A 10,557-nucleotide genomic window follows, 5' to 3' on the forward strand; every position below is an offset into this window, starting at 1 on the left:
CAGAGTACTTAGAAAAGCTGGATGTGTACAAGTACATGGGGCTGGGTGGAATACACGTGGGGATGCTAAGGGAGTTGGCTGATGTGATTGTAGAGCCATTGGCCATCATCTTTGAGAACTCATGGTGATTAGGAGAGGTCCTGGATGATTGGAAAAGGGCAAACATAGTGCCCATATTTAAGAAGGGGGAAAAGAAGGATCGAGGGAACTACAGACCAGTCAACCTCACCTCAATCTCTGGAAAAATCATTGAGCAGATCCTCAAAGAATCTATTTCTAAGCACTTGGAGGAGTAAAAGATGATTAGGAACAGCCAGCATGGATTCACCATGGACTGGAAGGTGGATAGAAAAGTGGCTGAAGCACAGGGCTCAGAGAATAGTAATAAATGGTTTGATGTCTAGTCAGCAGCTGGTAACAAGTAGAGTGGGCCAGGGGTTAGTCCTGAAGCTGGTTTTGTTCAATGTCTTCATCACCGACCTGGAAGATGGCATACAGTACACCTTCAGTAAGTTTTCAGATTATACGAAGCTGGGGAGAGTAATAGATATGCTGGAGGGTAGGGCTAGGATTCAGCATGACCTAGACAAATTGGAGGATTGGGCCAAAAGGATTCTCATGAGGTTCAATATGGACAAATGCAAAGTCCTGCACTGGCTGGGCAGCAGCTCTGCAGAAAAGGACCCTGGGGGTTACAGTGGACAATAAGCAGAATGTGAGCCAGCAGTGTGCCTTTGTTGCCAATAAGGCTAATGGCATACTGAGCTGCATTGCTAGGTGTGTTGTCAGTAGGTCAAGGGAAGTGATTATTCTCCTCTATTCAGCAAGGTTGAGGCCACATCTGGAGTACTGTGTTACATTACAGAAAGGATGTGGACAAATTGGAGATAGTCCAGCAGAGGGCAACACAAATGGTAGAGCACCGCCTCCCTAGTGGTCACAGGTCCTGTATCAATGAACAGAATACAAAGAGATCCCTATTTCTTACCTTATGCACATTACTGTCAAAGGTTTCTTCTGTGCAATTGACCAAACCAGCTAAGTTGAGGACATTTAAAGAGGAAGAGTGAGGAGGTGAGAGAGATCTTATCATGCCCACATATCCTTCTATGTTTGGTGAGTGTAGTAGTCAGCAGCTTCAATAAATGCAGACATACATGAATGAGAAGAACTAAACAACAATTTTAATTTGCAGAGTAATAGGCAACCTCTGCAGACCCTTTTTCTCTAACTAACTAGCTGGTCACTTAACCGAGGGGCTGTCTCCCAATTACCAGTTTCCTCAGTCTCCTTAGTTAGGGAGCATCTCTAAATATTATAACATCTATCATTACAGTGGGGTTATCTTGCCACCTATGCAAACTAGTATAGGCTGGTATTGTCTTGGCTCAATTCTGAAGCATACTATAAATGACTGGAGACAACCACTACTGAGGTTTCAAAATATGATTAATTTATATTGGGGAAAAAACCCCAAACTTTTCAATTGTACGAGACAAAGAGTGAAAATAGCATTGTGTTAAACTGCCTGTTTTTGGATTTCAGTATGAGTGTATGTGTGTGTGCTTTTCTGATTCATCAATAAGAATATTAGCTCAGGATATGGAAGGCTCAAGTTCAAATCCAGGATATGGGTATCCCAAACCAAAGCTTCTCTCTTGCTCCCTTCACTTATTCCCCCATCCCCAAAATGGGAATGTCTCCAAGGAAAGATTTTGCTTTGATGGGTTAGTATATCTGAATGAAATGAAATTTTGTCAAAAATGTTCTGACCACCTGCACGCTATGATTGTAGAAGTAATGAGCTAAAGAATCAGTGTCAAGCAGAGAAGACTAACTGGTAACAAGAGTGACAGTTATGATGTGCCACTGGAGATTTTCCTTTTCCTCAAATAATGGACCTGCTGCCTTGGGATAGAAAGGTTTTTAATACAAATTCCAACAGGAGATAGATTCCTCAGAGACTAAAGAACTAATCAAACTAAACGGACTGATTTAATGCTGAAAAATAAATCAATAATGTACAGCCAGGGTATTCACAAAATATATTCAGGAGGTTTGGGGGTTTTTTTGAGACTTCAGGATGCCACATTCCCCTTGATTCCTAAATCAACATAATTGGAACTGGGACTTATTAAGCACTATTCAAGTTCTTTTAATGGAGCTGATTATTATTTCACCCTGAGACTTTTTTAGCACAGTAGGGGAACTAGCATGGGAGACTCTAAGAGCATTAAAGTTCCACTTCTGAGATGCTCATTTTAGGTCATATACAATATTTTAATGTAATATTTGTCAAAGTCTATGATGAAGGCAAAAAAAAAAAATTCTCCTGGAGAATTTATTCTGTATTCCTAGGAGGCAATTTTCATTTCTAAGGCATTTAGAGATGTAATGTAGAATAAAATTCAACAGCTTTGTTCATTTATTAGCTACTGATTGATTGTTGAGATTTTATTTTTTGTTTTTGAGAAATTGAGTCTGCTGCAAAGAAATCATAGAACTGCAGCATCTTTATTCTTCTCTCATGCCCAGAGTATGAGTTGGCCAACAATGTGGAGGCTAGCAAAAAGCTCCCCACTCTCCCCCCCCACCCCCCTCAATCCCAACTTGAATAACAATGCTACCTCAAGATAAAAGTTTCTGTGATCTATTGTTCCCATAAACTTCTCTTTTCTCCCTACCAAGCCAAAAGTTATTGAAAACACCTTAGAAGGCAGGATTAGAAATCAAAATGATGTTGACAAATTGGAAAAATGATCTGAAATGAGTAAGGTATAATTTAATATGGAGAAGTAAAAAACATTACATCTGTATAGGAATAATCAAGTGCACAAAACAAAATAATGAACAACTAGGAATTATTTCTACAGGAAAGGGTCTGGGGGTTATAGTGGCTCAAAAACTAAACTTTAGACAACAATATCATATTGTTCTGTGGGTGGAAAAAGAGCAAACCAACAAATGAGCATCATACTTGGACAGCTAAACAGGAGTGCTTCATGTAAAATACAAGAAATAAACTTTCTCCTCTACTTGGGACTAGTTAGGACTAATAAAATGTCCACTGAAGTACGGTGTCTAGTTTTAGCATCACAGTTCAAACAAAAATTGACTCAATTACACATCATCCAGAGGACTATATCAAAAATGCTTAGAAGTCTAGAAAGCATAACCTATGAGGAAAGATTGAAAGAATAAAATATATTGAGTCTAAAGGGGAGGTATGATGAAGTATTTAAAGCAGGTAAAGGGTTGCTGCAAAGAAAAAGGGATATTATGAATTACCTCTGTCCATTGAGCAAAGGTAACCAGCTGTCATTGCAGCAACTGTAGGCTGCCTATACACATGCTTGGGGGTGGTGGGCGTTTTTATTACAGCAGTTCCCAGACAGCCTGGGGTAGAAAGCAGATCTGAAGAGTCCCTTCTCACAAGGCAATACTCTTTATCCTGGCTGCAGTCATATTGTCTCTCATGTTCTCTTGTTCTGGCCTCATAACTCCTACATGCTTTTCTAGTCCATGGTCCACTTTCAACATATGGTCCCCCTTTCCCCAGGCTGATGGCTCATAACCTGATAGCTAGGGCATTTTCCTGAGAAATGTAAGAGGTATCTTCAAACTCTTTTAGGCAGAGGTGGTGCTAAAACTTAAGTCTCCCACTTCTTGGGCCTTAACATATCGCTATTGAGCAAAAGATGTTTGATCTCAGCATATTGTTTATGGGTGAGTGTGTGGGGTTGGGTTGAATTTTTCAACAAGGCGTTTGGAACTAAAGCACAGATTTATATGCATTTCTAGATAAATAAAGATTGCAACAGAATGTAAAGTGCTGTTAGATCCCTGAATGGCTATATTACATAGCTTCTGGGTATGCACAGTAAACATAGTCTACCTGTGTAAGGACATTTTCATGGTCAGGTGGAGGTGCATAAGGAATCTATGCATCTTAATAGAATATTGGCTGTTGTGCAGCATGGAATAGGATTATGGTTAGTAACTGAGACCCTCTCTACACATGCAGGTAAAGACGTGGCACAATCTAACATGGGGTTCACACAAACACACCTCCTGCCATGCCGCATGTGCATGGAAGGTGGTGTGATTGTGAGATTGTGCATTAGATCCTATCACACTTAATTGCTGATGCAGAGGGAGCCTGGATATGCCATCCTTGGCTCCTCCTGTACCAGAAAATAGGGGAGTTGCAGTCCCAGCTATAGCCGGGACTGTGAGTCTTGTTACTGAAGGGTCTCAAAGTCCCAGCTACATCCCACACATTGCATGTGTGGTGCAGCTAGAGCTGTGAGTGAGGTGCATCCAGGACTGCAAGTCCTGCGCAGATGGGACTCACAGTCTTGTGTGTGTGTGGTACACAGGTTGGGGACTGTGATCTCTCAGCTGTGGGCACCCCACAGCTGGGAGATCACAGGCAGGGCACATGGCTGGGCAGGGAGCTGCTCTGGGCCTGGGATTCTGGGACAATGACAACACAGGGCTGGGGAAGAGCCACAAACCACTCCCTGAAAGCCCCTGCCCACAGGACCTGTGGAACCCATGCTCATCGCAGGGACACGCAGGCAGCAGATCATGGTTCTGCCCCAGCCCTGGCCCCAACCAAAGATCTCAAAGTCTCCCCAGTCCTGCCCACCCATCTCAGAACCAGTCATGGCCCCATCCCAGCCACTCAGCTGTGCCACCTGCCTGTGTGGGTCCTGCCTTAAGCAGTGGGTGTGGGGAGGATGAGCCAGGATGGCCATGCAGTGGGGCTGGGTCTCGTGGTGACAGCCAAAAGGTGCTGCTGGTGCAGGGGCTGCCAGGAACTAGAGTGTGCTGTGGGTCCAATCTGGCCCATGGGCCAGACTTTGTCCACACCTGCGTTAGGGTTTTGTTACACGGTAATTTGGGGCAGCTCCTGGAGCTTTAATTCCTGGCTTGTCCATACATTAACACCTGAAACTCATTTTAAGCACTCGTTTGGCAGCTCAAAGTTATGCCACTGCAGGGCAGGATTATCTCTGATTCATGTCACCCAGGTTGTATTATGCTAAGGTGTAGCCACTCTAGGCCCCATCCCAGCCACTCTAGTGTAAACATCCCACCTCCCATGCTGGCCCTAATCATACTGCCCGCCCCCACCCCCAGCCTCCCCAGCACCCCAGATCACTGCTGGCTGCCCTCTGCTCCACCTGCACAGCCTGCAGAAGAGAAGCGGCTACAGCTGGGCCAACAGGTTAACCCTTTCCTGCCTGCTCCCCTGGGACAGACAAGGTGGGTTGCCATAAGCAAGCAAGGGGAGGGGTGGGGGGAAGGGGGTAGTAGAGAGCCCCATGGTTAGAGGGGGACAGAGAAGAACCCTGAGGGATAGCAGGGGAGCTCTGGGGGTGGGGTGGGGACTAGGGGAGTCCACAATGGAGGTCAGGGGGATTCTTATTTCAGTCCTCCAGGTCCCTGCTGGCCTGAAGTGTGACTGCTCCAAACTCAGTCTAGCACAAACACTAGTCAATATTTGGGTGACTCACCATGTGAGATGTAACAAGTTCTTAGAGTGGCGACAACTCTCACTGAATTCACTGGGAAGAGATGCAGAATATGGCACATTTAGGATTTGAAGTCAACTCCTCAGTACTTACTTCCTAATAAGGTTAGGAAGCTTGTAAGTAAAATACAAGAAAATGAATAAAATCTAGTAACAATGCAGAATAGTTGGGAAGATTCCATGATAACGGCAATGAGACCTCACAAAAATGGAGCAAGACACATTTCATTTGAATTATCCATATAGACTCCACTAAAGCAGCATCATGAATATCATAAACAGCAGGCTGGAGTGCAGCAGTTCTGTTGCATTTTGTTAAGCCTGCTTTTATCTCTTCCTCCAAGCCAATTGGAAAATACTTCTGGAGGAGCATTGCCATGATTTGGCATCAGCTCCTTATTAAAAAATTGCTAGTACTCTGTTTTAACAGGGAAACATAAATATTTGTGCCCAATAAAACATTCACTTTATAGTTATTTAAACATACTAGGCCAAATTCTGCATTCAGTTACACCTGTGTATAGCCAATATCTTCACCTAACTTACTAAAATGGCACTTCATAAATTTGTAGCTGAAAGAAAAATTTGTTTCCCTGTGGCCTATGCTTTTAGATTCCCAAGATTAAACCACCGCATAGATAGAGCTACCAACTGCATTCATTTTTCTTAATACTGAAATAACTTTAAAAATATAAACTAAGGAGCTGTTACTATCCTCTCATTTTTGTTCATTTTAAAACCTGCCCTTCACACTTAGAAAATTATATAAGTAGGCCACTTCTCACTCCAGTTAGCATATGTCATCCTGCTTCTCTATCCATTTTACTGGCTTCCTGTATTATGACATTTAGTAATAAATAGGATTTGCCTTTACGTGCTTAAGTGGCAGCTACATACCCATGGAACTGCCATTTTAGGCACATCATTTGGAATTCAGTTTTGCCCACTCTAGCGTACTTACACCCACTGTATATGCTCCGTAGGATGAGCTCAGGTGGAGCAGATGCATGATGTAAGAGAATTACCATTATGTATGTAAGGCCTGGTAAGTCCCCATGCCTTAGTCAAAATAAAATTGCAACTAGTGGGTTTAATATGTTAGCAGAGGAGGACCGTCCAACTTTTTAGCCCATAAGCCTAATGATTAAGCACCCTCTCAAAGCAGCAACTGACTCAGTTTTAGGCTTTCTTCACCCAGAAGAGTTTGGATCTATGTCAGCTGTTGCCTATCAAAGGGCTTTAACCATGAGCTCAGAGGCTAAGTAGTAAGCATTGTAGCAAGTTAATTAGGTGCATAAAGCAAAATAGGGTATAGTTCTTACTGTTTTTCTATTTACCTGCTTCTGGAGGCATGTGATTGTGTGAGACTCTTAGGGTAGGTCCCCACTTGCAGAGGCATGTGGTTTCTGGTGCCACAGAGCACATATGGGGAAGGTCAAAATGTGCACCGTGCTACAAATCTGCACTACCGTGGCAAAATTTGCCACCGGGGAGAAAAGCAACAAAGAGCACCAGTCAGTAGCATGCAGTGGAACAAAAGGAAAGCCAGCTATCCAGAGCAACACCGTGGTTGCCAGCCAAGCTCTGTGCTGCTGGATTTGCACCCCTGCTCAACCAGGACACTAGATAATACTGCTGGGGCCAGCAGAGGTGCTAGACCCAGACTTCCCCACCCCTACCTGATACAATTTGCTGCGCTCTGAAGCACACATTCAGGGGCATGTGATTAGGCACAAAACAGTGGCACAGATTACTGCCACTGCTATTAGTACCTCTATGGCTGCATCCAGACAAGCAATGTCACATACAGCCATGCAGTACGTGATGCCATAGACACATCTGTGGTACCACATACAGGTGTTTTTAGTGCTGCAAGATAGCAGCTCAGGGGGTGGGGGTGTGGATGGGGCTTGACCCCAGGAGGTCCTGGCATCAAAAAAGCCTGAGCCAAAAAAAGTGGGGCGGTGCATGCAGGGAGAGAGCACACTGCCCAAAACTGGAACCTAACTGGCTGGAGCCACACTGGCTTCTGGCCAGGCTCTGAGCAGGAGGATCACCACTACTGCAGCCCTAGAAAGCTCCCAGAATCCCAGATAAGGCAGCTGGGGCCAGCCCAGTGCTATAAATACCCCAACTAGAAGCAGCACAAGGTGTGCCGCTGCTTCTTGTCCCCAGGAAAACAACCATCCACACTTGTGTGGACACAGCCTACAAGTGCCCTGCACATGAGAACCTACCCTTAGTGGTCTTTTCTCCATTCTTTACTTGGTTGCCTCCCTTGTCCTCTATTTTAATTCAGGCACTTGCAGGGTGCTTCTATTTACCACAATGTGAAAAGAAATCACAACTTGCGTATAAGTACCAATAACATCAGTTGCACAGCCGCATACATAGAAGTTAGGTCCATAAAGAGAAATAGGATGTAGTCCATATTGTTTTTTCTAAAGAGCCAGTCCCTGGAAGCAGGAGATTTTCAGATTCCTTGTTTTCCTACTGTCTACCCTTTTCCTTTTTTGAAACATGTTTCTAGTTCTCTTGGCTAAATAAAATGCTTTAAATGTAACCCAAGTACACTCTTAGGACTACATTCTATTTCACCTTTATACATTTATAGAACCACATGTCATATTGTTTTGATTATATTGGCCTGACTTTTAGGAAAAACAGCTTTTTACTGATAACTACCAATAAAGCCTTACATTGCTTTGCCCTTACAAAGACCCAGGGGAAAAATAAGGTCTAAATTCTATTCCTGTTAGATATCTAAAGGGACTTAGGCATCTAAGCACAATTCTACTTCACCCTGGCCACATCTACACATGCACTTTATTGTAGAGTAGATTAATTAACTGCAGAGTAAAGTGTCACCACCTACACATGCAATGGTATTATCCCTAGGACAGCACAGTCTTACACCAGGTTAATTTACTGAAATAAAGCACATGTATAGGCACTGTCTGTGGGTGTAAATTGTGCCTAGTCAGCCCAGTCAGCCAGGATCCAGAGTCCTGCCTGTCACCTAGCCACACAGCTCTGCAAGTTCAATGGTCTTGTGCCCCAGTCACCCCCTCCACTGCCTGCTAACTCCACCCAGAGCCTGGGGCCTGCTTTGCCCTAGTTCAAATTGCTGCTGTCCCAGGCACTCACCTAAACACCACATCTGGGTGTAGTTTACTCTAGCTCAGACTGCTCTGGAGTTTATTACTGCACATTAATTGCTTGTGTAGATGCACCCCCTGTTCAATTCATGAAAATCCATTAAGACATCTACAATTGTAATACACTGTCATCTTACCTTAAGGATTGAGACAGAAAGCTGAGGAGTAGAGAGAGACTCACTCATTTTAGGGACTCAACTCTACTTGCAGGTGGAGTAGAATCCCATTTAGCAACATAAGTCTATTTGTGCCAATAATGTATGGACTAGCATCTGGCATCTAATAACTAAGAAAAGGACCAAAAGAGTTAAATGGTATAAAATACTAAAACAAAAACTGCACAGAAAAGATTCTGACTTGATATTTTTACTGCATGCACAAAAATAGTGCAAGTACAAAAGTCAAGACTGTCAGAGGCCCAATTATAGGTCAAACCCAGGTATAAAATGAGTATGATTTCTATGGTTCTTTTGGAGGAAAGGAAAGGTAATCAGAGCAATACAGTGAGTGCAATTTTTGGCACTTAGAGTTTAGATTGTATTGGTATTGCGTAGCTGTACTTACCCTGCACTTCCCTTTTGAGCGTCCGCAGAAGCATATACTATAGCTGCATAGTCTCTGGGGTGTAATAGGATCAACCAGGTACATGCATAATGCCATGTAACTTTTCAAACTTTAGTCACAGAAAAATACAACTAGGAAATATCTAACACCAGAGGAGGGCCATCCCACCTTGTAGCTCACTAACCAAGGGAACAGGAAGCTCAGGCATTAGGCTCCCAACACCCGGGGGAATTTGAAACTACATCATTCATTTTCTGGTAAAGGGACTACTGGGTAGGTACTGATCAAGCTACTTTGTACTCCTCCCCTTGAAGCTTGCAATTAGGAGGGGAAACTATGCGGAGCCAGGAGGAAATGGCCAAGTTAGAGGGATGGTGACTCATCCACATTTCCTCCTTTCAAGAGGAAAGCTAGAAGGTAAGCTAGAATATGGTTCTAGCCTGGTGGTTAGAACAATTTGCTTGGAAGCATGAGCTGAAACTCCACACTTTCTGGGGGGGGGAAGGGGTCTAATATCAGGGTTTTTCACACCCTGGAAAAGTGAATTAAAATGCAGGAAGACTTAGCTTCACTTTACTCTTGACACATACATATGCAAAGTGGAAATAGAGTGTTAAAGTCACATAAGTACCATAAATTAAACTTATACAACTCTATGAGCACATTTACACATCACCCTATGCTATGGTGATGTTGTTACTGTGCCGTGCACACAGCACAGTTAGTTTTCACTTCTACTTCATCACAGTGGTGTGGTAAAATGGGGGAGTGCACCGTTACAGCAAAGTACCTGCCAATCACATGTAGACTCATGTGACTGCTATATTGCCATAGCACATTGTACAGTCTGGAACCTAGATGTCAATTTTTAAAAGAGTTTATGATTTTAAAGCCAAAATAATGAGTTTTGTGACTTTATGTGTCATTTTGAATGTTTACAATTGGTGATATTTCTTCCTAGCCAAGTCCAAATCCAATTCTGAACCGTTCTTCTGCTTTGTAAAATGCTCCGTGAACATGGATCACCCATTTTTTTCTGATATCTAAACCACAATTTAACTTATTTTTCTTTCCACCCCCTCCTCAAAGCAGTCTACAAATGAAGATAACTCTTGTGTTGTATTGCCCTCATCTGGAACTTTTGCCACAATGTCAAATACTTTTCTCTATCTCCCTGACTAGAAACAAAGTCACACTTATGTTTTCCTTTTTCACTTCATCATTCATTTTCCCTTTGCTGTAATTAATCTGCATATCTGAATTTCAGCTCTCTTTTCCTTCATTCAGTCACTATTA

The sequence above is a fragment of the Gavialis gangeticus genome, unplaced genomic scaffold (assembly GCF_001723915.1).
Source record: "Gavialis gangeticus isolate Ggan-Ray unplaced genomic scaffold, GavGan_comp1, whole genome shotgun sequence".
NCBI classification, from domain to species: Eukaryota; Metazoa; Chordata; order Crocodylia; family Gavialidae; genus Gavialis; species Gavialis gangeticus.